A 16,786-nucleotide genomic window follows, 5' to 3' on the forward strand; every position below is an offset into this window, starting at 1 on the left:
TGTCTAAAAATCCAAGGTAACAAGGCGTATGTTAGGGCTGCTAATCTCCCTACTTTCGTGAAGAAATTAATGATGATCACAGGGATGAGTGAACAGTGGGCCGCAGCTTGAGTCCAACAAAAGGGTAATGGTAAATGCATTCCGTGGGCAAGTTTGAGGGATTTGATATTGGCACACCCAGATGTGAAGAAGAGGGTTGATGTTTTGGCCTTAAGTATTTATGGTTTGGTGATTTTCCCTAAAGCTATTGGGCACATAGACGAGGCAGTTGCGGATTTATTCGATCGACTTGGTAAACAGAACACACCTATGCCTGCAATCCTAGCCGAGACGTTTAGATCTTTGAGCGCATGTCGGAGAGCTGGTGAAGGTAGATTCATTGGATGTGTACAGTTGTTGTTAGTATGGTTCCACAGTCACTTTTGGAAAGTTGATAAGGTTTCCTGCCGAGTGTTCTTTGAGAATTATTCTCCCTTAAGAGAAGCAGCAGTTACACCGAGGAGGGACGACATTACAGAAGAAAAGTGGATGGAAATACTTCAGAATCTCCGAGAGGAAGATGTAATGTAGAAAGCCCCTTGGATGGCTCCTAGTGAAATCCTTTATCATTGCGGAAGTTTTGATTGGGTACCTCTTCCTAGAATTTAGGGAGTCATTGGTTATACACCATTACTCGTCCTAAGGCAATACAAAGCGGGGCAGTTTATACCGGCAACACAAGGGTTAGCTCAGAGTGATTTCTCATATAAGGGGGATCATTATAAAAAGAAGATACTAGAGATTTCCGAGGCTTGGAAGAAAATTTGCTATATGAAGATTCTGACCGAAGGACCAACGACGACCCTTGGGTACAAATAGTGGTTTAGCAAGAGGATCAATGATAACATCCCTAGGCTGAGTTTGGAGACTGCTCGATCCATGGAGGAGAGTTTATGAGTGATTCCATCAGAGTTGGAACTTATAAAGCAAGAGTTTGAAAGGAAGAATTTGGAGCTCGGAAGAAAGATAGAGAAGCTTGAGGAGGAGAAGATGTGCCTGAGCTTAGACGTCGACGTTCATAGAATTGAAGTCGAAAAAGAAAGGAAAGAAAAGAGGAAGATTGAGGAAGACCGAGATGACTTGAAGACGCAATATAAGAGGATACAGTTATCAATGAAAAGAGCTGGATTGGGGAAGTCTTCAGAGCAGTGGCAACAAGAGGTTCAAGAAGAAAGAGCCAAAGCCGAGTATTGGGAGAAGAAGTTCCAAGAGATACAGGCACGTAATCAGGCCCTAGAGAAGGAGAATCAAGGATTAAAAACTAAGGTGACTGAGCTTAGACGATCTCTTCATCATTACCGAAGTCGTAACTCTGCAGTCGAGTTAAAGGCAAGCCCGGATAAGATCGAGGAAATGAAGCACAATATTGGAGGGTTGGAAGCAGCATTGCAAAACTGTGAACTACGGATTAAGCAGCTCAAGACAAGAGAAGAACATTGGAAGGGAGAGCTTTACCATTTTCAGGATCAAGTCAGAGATAGGGACTGCCTTATGGGAGAAGCTATAGTACAGATTCGAGAGGTTGCATTTGCAAGACCTGGCAGCGCAAGCTAATGTATTGAGTACAAAGTATGAGTCAGTGTCAAATAGAGGTCTAAAGTTAGCTTTGTTATTGGATAGGGTTAAAAATTTGGGCCTGAGGGCAAAGGCGTATTTGTAATCCGTTTTGTGTAAAGATTTTTGTTTCTTAAATAACATTTTCTAAAAGAAACTGAATTAGAATCGATATCTTTTTTTGCATTCATGCATTTGCATCTCATCGCATCATATATATTCAAATTTATAGAAGGATCCTAATTAGTTTAAATTATAGAGGAAGAAAGAGAGTGTAAGAAAAAGAGGAAATCTGGAAGCAACACATCCTTACAGTACACGCACCAAGACAAAGAATATGGATCAAAGACTTGAGCAGATCCAGAAAGAAATGTAAGAGCAATTACAGGAACAATTGGCAAAAATCCAACATGAGATGAAAGATCAAATGTTAGAGGCCCAAAGAAATATGATGGCTGAAATGGCTCAACTGTTGAAAGGGGCAACAGATAAGGGAAAGGCCCCTATGACTATCACTGAAGAGGATAATGAGGACCATCCTTCGGGTTTTACTCTACCCTATGTACAAACTCAACCTGAGGCGTATCCCCGAAGGCCGTCCATCACAATAAGATCTCAACATGGGCAAGTTGATGCTGGAATACCCATAAATTTTCAAACTGGCTCGGGATTTAACTCAGGAGATAATCCTACCAATCTAGTCATCCCTGATTTAGATGTAGCGGAGAAGGAAGAGATGAGACTCAAATCATCAAGGCAATTAGAGAAGCGTTGCAGATGGTTAGAAGAGAAATTTAAGGTATTAGAAAACGCTGATAATCATCAGGGAATTTATGCTAAGAACTTGAGTTTGGTCCAAGATTTGGTGTTTCCTCATAAGTTCAAGATGCCGGAATTTTAGAAGTACAATGGGACTACCTGCCCTGAGGCCCATATCACCATGTTCTGTAGGCGGATGACTGGCTATGTAAACAATGATCAATTATTAATCTATTTTTTTCAAGACAGTTTGGTTGGGGCGGCGGCTAGGTGGTACAATCAATTGAGTCACGCAAGGATTGGTTCTTAGAGAGACTTAGCACAAGCCTTTATGCAGCAGTATAATCATGTGACTGATATGACTCCTGATAGAATCACTTTGCAGAACATGGAAAAGAAGCCTAATGAGAGCTTTAGGCAATATGCACAGAGATAGAGGGAGGTTTTCATGCAAGTTCAACCACCGCTTTTGGAGAAAGAGACTACCATGTTGTTCATTAACACCTTGAAGGCCCCATTCATTACTCATATGATTGGAAGTGCCACCAAAAGCTTCGCTGATATAGTTATGGCAGGAGAAATGATTGAAAATGCCATAAGGGGTGGCAAGATAGAGGGAGAAGCTGTTAAAAGATCGGCCCCAAGAAGGAAAGATAATGAAGTGAACAATATGAATAGTTATAATTCGAAGGCAATTACGATTAGTCAGCCCAGAGCAACTACAATTGGGCAACAGGATTTCCAAAAGCAAGGATCCGGTTCGAGAAAAAATTCTGAAAAAGTCTCATTTACGCCTATCCCAGTGACATATCGGGAGCTTTATTAAAGTATATTAAATGCGCATACAATAGCTCCTTTTCATTTAAAACTGTTACAACCCCATATCCCAAATGGTATGATACAAACGCCAAATGTGAATACCATGCGGGGATATCGGGGCATTCAATCAAAAATTGCATTGGTTTTAAAAAGGCAGTGGAAAGACTAATCAAGATGCGGGTCGTAAAATTTGACGACACCCCTAGTACAGAGAACCCGTTGCCAAACCATGGTGATCAAGGGGTAAACGCAATTGGAGACACTGGTATGAGAAGGATCAAAGAAGACGTGGCTGAGGTAAGAATACCGATAAAAGTAATCTGGGAAGAAATAGTGAAAAGAGAAATGATAATCTCTGAAGAAGGAGGTAGAGGAGTGAGGGACTACTGTGAGTTCCATGCAGAAAAGGGACATAAAATCTAGGAACGTGACGAGTTTAAGGCTTTGGTACAAAGCCATATGGATAATAAGGAGCTGGAATTTTATGAAGCAGGCTCAGATGAGGGTCATGTATGCGCATTGGAAGGGGAACCCAAGAATCAAAGAATCAACCGGCCAAGGATCATTATTTCTCTACCAAGGAATAATGAAGTTGAAACATAAACAGCACCGAAAGTCATTATTCACAAACCCGTTTCCTTTCCTTATAAGGATAACAAGAGGGTACTCTGGAATTATGACTGCAATGTTACAATACCGGAGGAAGAAGATATAGCTAGTTCTTCTAAGGAGACTCAAGATGAGGGTTCTTATACACGTAGTGGGAATCGTTATGATGTAGAAAGCGTCAGAGTTGAACCTGTGAAAGTAAAAGCCTTTGACAAAGGAAAGGGGGTTGAAGTACTTGTTAACGAGCCAGTGAAGAAAGAAGAAGCCAGAGAGTTTCTAAAATTCCTAAAACACAGTGAGTACAGCGTGGTTGAACAATTGCGCAAACAACCAGCCCGCATATCAGTATTAGCTTTACTTCTAAGTTCCGAGGTACATCAGGAAGCATTAATGAAGGTGCTCAACGAGACTTACGTTACTAATGATATATCTGTCAATAAGTTGGATCGATTGGTTAGTAACATAAGTGCTGATAATTTCATTTATTTCAATGATGATTAAATCCCACCTGGTGGCATGGGATCAGCTAAAGCTTTGCACATCACCACTCGCTGCAAGGGATATACATTGCCAAGTCTACTTATTGATAATGGGTCAGCCTTAAATGTCTTGCCATTATCCACATTGAACATATTGCCCATAGACAGTTCTCACATGAAAACATGCCATAATATAGTGAGAGCATTTGATGGCACGGAAAGAAAGGTCATGGGAAGAATTGATATCCCTTTGATGATTGGGCCAAACACATATGAGGTAAACTTTTTAGTGATGAACATCAAGCCCTCTTATAATTGCTTGTTGGGGAGGCCTTGGATACATTCCGCAAGAGCGGTGCCCTCATCTTTGCACCAGAAATTGAAGTTAGTAGCGGACGGACGGCTGGTGACCATAAATGCGGAGGAAGACATCATAGCAACAGTTACCAGTGATGCACCCTATGTAGAGGAAAATGAGGAGGCCATTGAGTGCTCTTTTCGTTCCTTAGAATTCGTTAATGCAACATTTATTTCAGAGGGGAATGAGGTGCCGGTGCCTAGGATATCCAGAACCACAAGAATGGGTTTGCAACTAACAATGGGGAGAGGAGCCTTGCCAGGAAAAGGATTGGGAAGATATTTTCAATGAGGGATCCAAATTCCAGAACTAAAGGAAAAGAGAGACCGTTTTGGCTTGGGTTTTAGGCCAAATCACAAGCAGAGGAGAAAGGAAACAGAGAAGCATCAAGAAAGAAGAAGGGCGCATTTAAGTGGAAGAGAAGTGAAGTGGGAATTGATGGCGTTCCCTCATATATCCCAAACCTTTATATCAGGAGGGGTAATTCACACTGAGAGAGGGTTGCTCGAAAAAGGAAGTTATCACATCAATACTGTACATAGTGAAGAGTCTGAACGAAGAAACCTTAAGGGCATTCGCCCTTACGAATCGGGAAGCTCTTTAAACAATTGGATTGCAGAAGAACTTCCTATAGTTTTTAAAGACTTTTCAGAGTAATTTTCAGAACACTCTTGTTGCTCTAGAGCCTAGGAGTAATAAGGTTTCTTTTGTAAAATAGGCTCATGTTTGGATATTTCATTTCAATAAAACATGACTTTTGTTATCAATCCAAGTGAATATTCTTTTATACCAATCAATATTCTTTTGACCTTTTTTTTAAAATTCTTTTAAATTTTTCATTTCATACATAATACATAAATAAACATTCTTAAAATTCCTTCATTCTTTGTACATTCTTTCGTACCCCGCAGGTCCCTAGATATCAATGACATAAGCACTGATACTACAAATCCTGAATTCTCTTTTAAGCAAGACATGTGTGTAGAAGAACCTCAGGATTTTGAAGATGACGAGAATTGTGATGTGTCTCAAGATCTGTTGAGAATGATGAAACAAGAAGAGAAACAAATCCTACCCCGTGAGAAAAAGGCAATAGAGAATGTAGTCTTGGAGGAAGGAAAAGAGGTGAAAATAGGGACACATATTGAAAAGGAAACGAGACAAGGTCTTGTTGAGCTACTACGTGAATTCAAAGATATCTTTGCATGGTCATATGAGGATATGCCAGGTTTGAATACTGATATCGTGGTACATCGTCTCCCCACAAGACAAGATTGCAAGCCAGTCCAACAAAAATTGCGAAGGATGAGGCCTGATATTGTGCTGAAAATAAAAGAAGAAGTCAAGAAGCAGTTTGATGTTGGATTCCTACAAGAGGTTAAGTATTCAGAATGGGTGGCTAACATTGTGCCTGTCCCTAAGAAGGATGGAAAGGTACAAATGTGTGTTGATTACAGAGATCTGAACAAAGCTAGCCCAAAGGACAACTTTCCTTTACCGCATATCGACACTTTGGTGGACAATACAGCGGGATATTCGTTGTTTTCTTTTATGGATGGCTTCTCATGATACAATCAGATAAAGATGTATCCTGAGGACATGGATAAAACTACCTTTATAACATTGTGGGGCACCTTTTGTTACAAGGTAATGCCCTTCGGGCTAAAGAATGTAGGGCAACATACCAAAGGGCTATGGTGACCTTATTTCACGATATGATGCACAAGGAGATTGAAGTGTATGTTGATGACATGATTGCTAAATCTCGAACAAAGATGGAGCATATTGAAGTCTTGAGGAAGTTGTTCCTGAGATTAAGGAAGTTTCAGTTGAAGCTTAATCCAGCAAAATGTACTTTCGGAGCTAGGTCGGGGAAATTATTGGGCTTTGTGGTCAGCGAAAAGGGAATAGAAGTTGACTCAGACAAGGTTAGAGCCATACGAGAATTGCCTCCACCACGTACTCAAAAAGAAGTTCGAGGTTTTCTTGGAAGATTGAATTATATTGCTCGGTTTATTTCACAATTAACCGAGAAATGTGATCCTATATTTCACCTCCTTAGAAAACACAACCAAGGTACATGGGATGAGGAATGCCAGAATGCTTTTGATAAGGTTAAGCAATACTTGTTAAGCGCTCTAGTATTATCTCCGTCCAGACCAGATAAACCATTAATTCTGTACTTATCAGTGTTTAGTGATTCTATGGGGTGTATGCTTGGTCAACGTGACGAGTCAGGAAGAAAGGAAAAGGCGATATATTACCTCAGTAAGAAATTCACAGAGTGTGAGATGAGATATTCACCAATTGAGAAGTTGTGTTGTGCTTTGATCTGGACGACTCGAAGGTTGAGGCAATATATGCTATATCATACGACTTGGCTAATTTCAAAACTTGATCCATTAAAGTACATGATGGAGTCAACAGCCCTAAATGGAAGAATGGCAAGGTGGGAAGTACAACTTTCAGAATTTGATATAGTCTATGTGAGTCAAAAGGCTATAAAAGAGAGCGCGATAACAGAATTTTTGGCTAGCAAAGCTTTAGAAGATTACGAGTCATTAAGCTTTGATTTCCCTAATGAGGAGTTGATGTATGTGGCAACTATTGAAGAACGTCCATGGAAGTTGAACTTTGACGGTGCATCCCACACGGTAGGAAATAGAATTAGGGCAGTCTTGGTATCCCCAAATGGTGATCATTATCCATTTACATGTAAATTGGATTTCGACTATACGAACAATATGGCAGAGTATGAAGCATGCATCATGGGGATTCGAGCGGCCAAAGAGCGAAAAATTAGAACCCTGGAAGTATATGGAGACTCTGCGTTGGTAATATACCAGCTTAGGGGTAAATGGGAGACAAGGGACCCCAAATTGATTCATTATCGAAAGGTAATTTTGGAGTTACTTGAGGAGTTTGATAATATCACCTTTAATTATCTCCCACGAAATGAAAATCAGATGGCAAATGCTTTAGCAACACTGGCTTCCATGATTAAAGCAAATAAACAAGAGGATGTTAGACCAATTCAGATGAGTATTTCTGAGGTTCCAGCTCATTGCTATAACATCGAAAAAGAGGAAAAGGATGACCATCCTTGGTATCAAGATATATTACGATATGTGAGAAATCGTGAATATCCTGAACAGACAACTGAGAATGATAAAAGAACTTTGAGGAGGTTAGCCTGCGAATATGTACTAGATGGAGACATCCTTTATAAAAGAAGGAAATATCAGGTACTCTTGAGATGCGTCGATGCTATGGAAGCTAGACAAATCTTAGAAGAAGTACATGAAGGTGTTTGTGGGACACATGCTAATGGCTTTACGATGGCAGGGCAAATCATGAGGTTTGGATACTATTGGTCTACTATGGAAAGTGATTGTATCAGCTATGCTAAGAAATGTCATAAATGCCAAATATATGGGGACAGGATTCATGTACCACCTTCACCCTTACATGTTATGACTTCTCCATGGCCCTTTTCCATGTGGGGCATGGATGTCATTGGGCCAATATCACCAAAAGCTTCGAATGGGCATCGTTTTATTTTCGTGGTCATTGACTATTTCACAAAATGGGTAGAGTCAGCTTCATATGCTAGTGTTACCAAGTCAGCAGTAAGTCGTTTCTTGAAAAATGAGATTATTTGTCGGTATGGAATGCCTGAGAGGATTATATCGGACAATGCATTGAACTTGAATAACAGCATGATTGCGGAAGTTTGCAGCCAATTCAAGATCAAACATCATAATTATCTCCATATCGCCCAAAAATGAATGGGGCAGTGGAAGCTGCCAACAAGAAATTAAGAGGATAGTAGGGAAAATGACTGAGACCTACAGAGACTGGCATGAGAAATTACCATTTGCACTCTTTGCCTATCGAACGTCAATCAGAACCTCTACTGGGGCAACTCCTTTCTCATTGGTTTATAGGATGGAGGCAGTGTTGCCCATTGAAGTAGAAATACCTTCTCTTCGAATTTTGTCAGAAATAAAGCTGGATGAAGCAGAATAGATTCAATCGCGGTATAACCAATTAAACTTGATTGAAGAAAAGAGGCTAAGGGATATTCGTCATGGTCAGATGTATCAGAAGCGAATGATACGAGCTTATGACAAGAAAGTTCGTCCAAGAGAATTCCACGAAGGGGACCTTGTATTGAAAAAGATTCTTCCCATACAGAAGGACTTTAGAGGAAAATGGATACCGAATTGGAAAGGACAGTATGTTGTGAAGAAGGCTTTCTCTGGTGGTGCACTAATTTTGAAAGAAATGGATGGGAAAAGTTTACCCAATCCAGTGAATTCAGACTCAGTCAAGAAGAACTTTGTCTAAAGAGAAGGGAAGCTGGGGTGAAAACCCACAAAGGGCGCTTTGAGACTTTAAAAAAGAAAATGGAGAGGCCAAGGTGAAAACCCACAAAGGGCACCTTGAGACCAAAGGGGTTTTAAGTTGAAAACCCGAAAGGGCTGCTCAAATTTTGAAAAGCATGCAGTGACCTTACCATACTGAATTTGACGAGAAGTGGAGTGTGTTACATGCCAGAGCATCAACAAAGCACTTTGGATATTCTAAACACATGTTAAACTCAAAACAGTCTTCATGGAATTTGTATACAGAAGCCCAAGCTGTGATATGTTGGATATCTGATTCTTGTCCTGTTTACTATCTTTGGATTCTTTTTCTTCTCAAAGATATGTTTTTAGATTAATTTCCTATTGTATTCTGATGATTTATTTAACTATTCTCAAGATTAAATTATTTGTCTTCCATTATTCATAAAGTGAGTTTCATTGAAATAATGATTGATGAACTAAATATTTTTACAAACGAAGTTTTGCATATTACTCTGGAAATCTCTAGAGAATACAAGAAACTAAAATAGAACAATTGTTTGAAGAATTCCCATGAGTGAGGGTCGGAGGTATTCAAGAAAATTTCTTCAGTTCAAAGGATAATTGGACAATTCAAACGATTCAATCTTAAGGGAGGATCGTCTCCAGCAGGTCGTAACATTTGGAAAATGGTACAATAGGACCAATCTGATTCAAAACACATGAGCAGAGTATGATTGATACTTTGAGTAAAATAAAGGTGGAACTTTAATGGATGAACGAGTAAAGACGTCCAAAATAGGAATCATTTTCATAACATTTTGCATTATAGTATGTCTATTTAGGAGCACTTGACTCATTTCGATCATGTCACCTTAATCATCGGGTATGAGCACATATGCATTCTACAGGTTACGCCCTTTAAGGGATAATATAGATCACCAATAGCAGATTTGGCGTCTCTGTATTGTCAGGGAGCAGATCGAAGATGATAGATTTGGCGTCTCTGTATTGACAGAGAGCAGATCGAAGATGACAGATTTGGCGTCTCTGTATTGACAGAGAGCAGATCAAAGATGACAAATTTGGCGTCTCTGTATTGACAGAGAGCAGATCAAAGATGACAGATTTAGCGTATCTATATTAACAGAGAGCAGATCGAAGATGACAGATTTGGCGTATCTGTATTGTTAGAGAGCAGATCGATGATGACAGATTTGGCTTCTCTGTATTGTCAGAGAACAGATCAAAGATGACAGATTTGGCGTTTCTGTATTGACAGAGAGCAGATCGAAGATAACAGGTTTGGCGTCTCTATATTGTTAGAGATCAAATCCGAGATAGCAGATTTGGTGTCTCTGTATTGACAGAGAGCAGATCGAGGATAACGAAGAGCAGGGTGAAGATAGCAGATTTGACATTCTTGAGTTACGATGAAGCAAGTTTGAAGCTATCAGAATACCTTTAAGGAAGATAAAGATCAAGATTTTGAGACTAGGCCAGGCCGGGCAAATTTGGTCCTTTTATGATCTTTGCTCTATTCCTGTTACACAGTAATAAGCAAAGAGGGGCAGCTGTAATAGCCCAAATTTGCCCGAGCCCATGAAATGAGATAAAATAAAAATAAAAGTCCAACTTACAAACAGGCCTAAAGGCCCGATAGCCCAAACTCGGTTACACTTGTAGCCCAACTAGTCTAAACCAGAACACCTAAACTACCCAATACCCGGTTACACCCAACCCACAAATGGACACGGCCTAAGAGGCCGAAACTGTAAACTAAGTACAAAAGACCTAGGGTTTCAGAAACCTTAAGCGCCGCAAGCACTCCAACCGTCACCCTCTATCGACGCCTCCATCAGTGCCGTGATTCCAGGCTCAGTATCACACCGCGATCAGCGCACGAATCAACGTCAGTGTGCCATCATCAGTGCCCGATCATCGCTAGTCTCTTCGTCGTCACCTACAAAAGGGGAAAGAAGAAACAACAGAGGCAATACAAAACATGGTAAGAAATAAATATTGTAAATATGATTTTATTTTCAGTGGCTATAAAAGCCCGAATCGAGGACGATGTAAAACTACGTTTTTGGATATACACACATATACAGAAAAATAAAAAACAGTTGACTGGACAAAGGTGATTATTCTACTCTCTTTTATTTCTTTTCTATAAATATATATACAAGTATTGAAAAATAAAGAAATAGAATCTACCTTTGTGAAAAAAACGAAGCTTTCCAGCTTCCGACCGCCGTAAAAGGCGGTGTTGACGGTGGCGCGTAGGCTCGTGTAAGCCCCAGGACAGAGGCTCGATAGAGCTCCGAGGGCCGGATCTCAACCCTCTTTCAGAGAATTTTTTTTTGTTTTTTTTAGAATCAGGTTTAAAATGAAATTTTTAGGTTAAAATTTGGCTTATATAGCCTTATGAAAACGGTGTCGTTTTTGCTTAAAACAATAAGCTTCAAAACGGCGTCGTTTCAAAGCCAGGATCCGCGCGTTGACCCGAGATCCGGGTAGGATCCGCGCATTTTTGTTTAAAGGGCTTATTGCCCAATTGATCCTTCCGTATTTTTATGTTTTTAAAATTCATGTTATTTTTATTTTGATTTGGCCCTAATCTTTTGCATTTATTGCAATTTGGTCCCAATAGCCATTATAAGACCTATTCTGAGAACGACATCGTTTTTGAGATTAAGGCTAATTGCCCAATGAGTCCCTCAATTTTTGGTGCGCATTTCAATTAGGCTCGAATTTTTTTATTTATTTATGATTAACCTAGATTTTTAAATTAAATTCAATTTTAATCCCTTTTTATATATATTTAATTTATTTTAAATACTATACATATTATTTATTTTTATAAACATTAATTACATGTAAAAATAGTATATATATTATTTTTATTATTTATCATATCATTTACATTATTATACATTTTATTTATATATTTTATAATATATTATATCATTTTACTATATATATATTATTCATTATATTATTTTTATTATATTTTATATTACTTCAATATTTATTATTATGTATAATTTTAAAATTTGCAAACTATTATTAGGTAATGTATATATTATTTTTAAATATTTAGCATATTATGTAAAGTTCTAGAATTTATTATAAAGTTTCATACATATTTAATATAGCATTATTTATATAAATATATATTAAGCTATTATATCATAAATATATTTTTATTATTTTTTAAAAAAGTTCTCTTTTATTACTTATATATTGCTTTAAATATTTTTTACCTCATTTATTTTTCAAATTGTTTTTAAATTTGTTTGTTTTTTATCCTTTTGGTATTTATTTGATATTGTTTTAACATGTTAATTTTATCTCATAGATTATTTGTTATTTTTATGTTATTTTATTATTGTTATATATTCGTATCGAATTGATTATTTATGTCATTATTTTAAGATTATATTCGCATGAAATTCTATTGTATATATGTGTAATTTGTATTGTTATATTCACTATTTTGCTATTTTGTATTTTTGCTGAAATAATAATGTGTGTATATATTTATGTTATTTATAATTATATGCATGAAATGTTAATGTATATTGTGTAATTTATGTCGTATTTATCATTTTCTATGTTATATTTGCATGAAATGTTAAAGTATATAGTTTAATTAATTTAATATTAATCTTTTAATAGGTTAAATGCATCATCTCTTTTAAAATTTTATATTTCATTTAATCTAAAGGAATTTTAAAAAACGAGGCAATGTCTTTTGTATTTAGGAATTCGGGAAATAGTGCCCTAACATGCTAGATTGCGATTTCCCGTTTGTCTAAATGTCTAAAGTATCGTTTTAAATAGATTTTGTAAATCACGAGATGATTTTAGCTACGAAAGTTTAAGAATATCGTGTCCAATCATACTGAATGTGATATTTGTACTCTTTTGGGAACGAAAGAATCTCGATTTTCAAATCAAATTATTACGATTTTAAAAAGAGATCTTATTTCTAAATTCTTTCAAACTTTTGACATTAAGACAAAACTATTCAATTTGGTACCAATTTTGGGCGTTGCGAGGGTGCTAACCCTTCCTCGTACGTAACCGACTCCCGATCCCGTTTTCTCACAATTTCGTAGACCAAAATATTTTATAAGGTGATCTAATCACACTTAAAAAGGTTGGTGGCGACTCCCATTTTCAAAATATCTCTCTTTTAAAAAAGAGGTTTTGACAAGAATTTTTAAGCCCATGGTATAAAGTGAAAATTTGGTGATATGAGATCAAAGTGATTAACTGATATTGGTCAAAATAGAAAGCGAAGAAATGGAAAAGAGAAATATGTTGCATGAAAGTCTAATTTGAATATTGAACATTAAGTATAATATGTGAATGTTAAATATGCAAGTGATCAAAGAGAATTGGTCAAATGATGGTTATAAAGCCTTGATGAAAGACAATATTATAAATATATCAAATTTTTAATTTTTTAAATTGAATTTATTTGTTAGGATAAAACTATAGGAGTATTTTAAAATTTGTGAGTAATTGGATTTTAGTAACTCAATATCCTTTCTAAAATTTCACTTAAATAAATTACTTTTCAAAATTTTCGTGATTTTTATTTATTTAAACTTAAACCTCCAAAATTTGTTTTATTTATTTCTAATATATATTTTAAAACTTTAAATTATTAAAATATTTATATTTTTTACAAATATAACGATATTCTTATTAAATATTTTATATTATTTATTTTAATAAAATTATCCATCTTTTATAATTATTTTAAATTTATAAAATTCCAATAAGCTATTTTTTTCTCAAACAATTACAATCGCTAATATTTCAAAGATAATTTCCAAAATTTTAATTTTTTTATGCTTATATTTTGCTAATAACTTTTTTACCCAGTTCTACATCTCGGCGCATAGCTTGGAGAGAACCAGAGCTATGGTTTGGTTCACTTTTTATTAGTTTGGACGTGAACTGGGCCATCCAACAGATGAATACGAAGTCAATTTGTATCCATTACTTGTGAATGAACCAATGAATAATAATTTTGATAATATGATAGAAGTTTTAAAAAATTCAAAGAAAACCATAGGTAAGAAATACAATTCATATAATCTTTTTCTCCCACTCCTTTACTCTTCCACTTTTTGTGCCATATCTGCTTTAGCCTTCAGCCATCGTTGCTGTTTGTTTTTGCCGAGTCTGCTTCTTCCACACCGTCCCTACTACCACCGGCCATCGAGATGATATCTTGTTCTCTTCTTTTTTATCTCAATATTTAGGTTTTGGATTTTTGGTTATGTGTTATGAATTATTATTTGTTAATAATATTAATATTATATGTTTCTTTTCTTAGTAAACGAGTCTGATTAGTGATTAGATAGGTCGAAACTAGAGTTTAAGTTATGGTGATGATTGAATCGGATATTAAAAAAGAGAAAAAAGAGTGTCTCAGTGAGAGAGACCTTTCTTTAGTCAGGACTAAGGATAGTTTATATACACTTAGTTATAATCCTGAGGTGCTATATGTCACCTTCCATAGGCAAGTAGAGTGCAAGTGGTCAAGTGATTTGTTGTCATGGATCTAGATAATATGACAATGTAACTTTTTTTAATTACTTCGAATGAGATGTGATTGTTGAAACTAAAAGTAACAGTTAATAAATATGATTCATATGTGCTCTAGTTATTTAGCCAAAGAGTATATGTCTAAAAAGTAAGGATCTCATTAGAGTAGATGAGAGATTTCACTTAAAAAAGATGTCTTCTAAGGATGGAAATATACTAATATTAAATAGAGAAGTTATTCAATTTTATAAAAAATTGATAAAAATAAATCATATTTCATAAAATGTAATAAAAGAATATATGACATATGACATTGTTTTACCTCTATGTATGGTTAAAAGAAAAGAGATCCTGTTTAATTATGTTCTCAAACAAATAAGCTTGTTTCCAGTTTGCAGTCAGAGGGGAAGGCCACTTTGGTAATATTGGATAATACAAATGACAAAAAAATTGCTTCGACGCCTGAGAGATTCGAACTCTCGCGGGGAAACCCCATGTACTTAGCAGGCACACGCCTTAACCGCTCGGCCAAAGCGTCTTTTAATGTTGCTGTGAACGCTATTAATATAAAACTTATAATAAAATTTTAGTACAATTATTGTAATTTGTATATTTTATTATTTTATTTTTGAAAATAATAACCCGAAGGTGAACCTCATTTTATTTTATTTTATTTGAAAGAAATAATCCTGGTACTTTTATTTTATTACCAGACCAACGATTAAAGTGTAATTTTTATTTTTTATTTTTTTAGTTTTACAACATGGGCAGTAGGTACCTAAAATATTTTGACAGGCGAATGGATTGTATATGAAATTCAAATATAATATCATTTATATCTCATTCCAATAGTTTAATGATACATTAAATTTTTCTCTTGAATTTTAATATTTTATTTGTGGAAAAATTAAATCTAACTCAAAATATTAAAATTCTAAAAAAAAAATAAGATGACGTGCATTAAAATATTGAAAAGGATACAGTAAATGATGCTGATTTGATTGTCTATGTAGACAATTCCATTTAACAACATATAAGACATGCAAATTATATTTATTTGTTCATTTAACATTAAAATTTTTAAATGGAAAACACACAACATCCAACTTTTAAATTTTACATTTCAATATTTGATCTATTTAACCTTCAATTATTTACTGAATGTTTAAATTTAAAATATAATACCATTTATTTTTTTATTATGTTAAAAATATCTCAAATTTTTAAAAATATTAAATTTGAAATTTGAAAAGTATTAAAATTTTATCTTAATTTTATAAATATTCATAATTAATTTCAAATTTTAAAATATTTTTTAATTATCAAAAATAATCTTTCAAATTTAATAATTTAAAATCAAATATAACATTATCATCAATCCTTTATTATTTTTAACCAATTTCATTTTAAAAAGAATTATTTATAAATAGATAGGGAAAAAATACAAAAATAGTCATAGCCAAAATCCCAAGGAATGCTTAAATTCCAATAAATTTATCCAATACAGTCAATCCTATGTACTTCAACGGTTGTAGAAGAAGATAAAAGAGCAATCCATATTTTTAAAAAAAAAAAGACAAAAAAAAATGGAGAAGATTATTCCACGTTTGATGATTAGCATATAATAAAGTTTCCCGAACAAACTCATGAACTGCCTTATTAGTAGCTCATCGTCTCCAATGAAAGGACAAATGTCTAACAGACGAATTCAACGATATACGATCTTAAACAATAGCACCAAATTCAGATAAATCCATGGTCGATGAAGTAAGAGCTATAATAACATATTTACAATCTGATTAAAAAAGAAAATGGTCAAACTGTTCAGAATTAAGCCGGGCAAGAACCTCATGAATGCCCAGCAACTCAGCTATACGTTGCTCCAAAATAAAGGGACACAAACTTGAGAACCTTAGATAAAAGCACCTGCGTGATCCTGAATGACAGCAGCAAAAGAGAAAACATCTTGCTCAGCATGCGCTTGCATTTTTAAAAGTTTCTAGCTGGCTGAATCCAGTGTTGGTCGTGAACAATCGTCCTAGCAGTAGCCTGTTGCACCCCAGCAAAAACGTTGCGGGCTTCCTTCCAGTCCTGCAAGAAATGGTCGGCCGCCGAAACAATAGTGAAGGAGGTGACGTCTCTAGCCTGCCAAACAAAGAAATTGCGATTCAACTACAAACTCCACGTAACTGTCATAATACGGCACTTAGTCAGGACACTGACCATGGAGAGAACAGAACGTAAAAATACAT

At 35.6% G+C, this 16,786-nt stretch overlaps 1 non-coding gene across 1 annotated transcript; it reads right to left on the reverse strand.

Moving 5' to 3' along the window:
* Positions 1-14,990: 14,990 nt before the first annotated feature.
* On the reverse strand, positions 14,991-15,072 carry TRNAS-GCU (transfer RNA serine (anticodon GCU)). Its single transcript has one exon. It is a non-coding gene; the product is annotated as a tRNA-Ser (tRNA).
* Between the last annotated feature and the right edge of the window lie 1,714 nt (positions 15,073-16,786).

This window comes from Gossypium arboreum, chromosome 7 (genome assembly GCF_025698485.1).
Source record: "Gossypium arboreum isolate Shixiya-1 chromosome 7, ASM2569848v2, whole genome shotgun sequence".
Lineage (NCBI taxonomy): Eukaryota > Viridiplantae > Streptophyta > Magnoliopsida > Malvales > Malvaceae > Gossypium > Gossypium arboreum.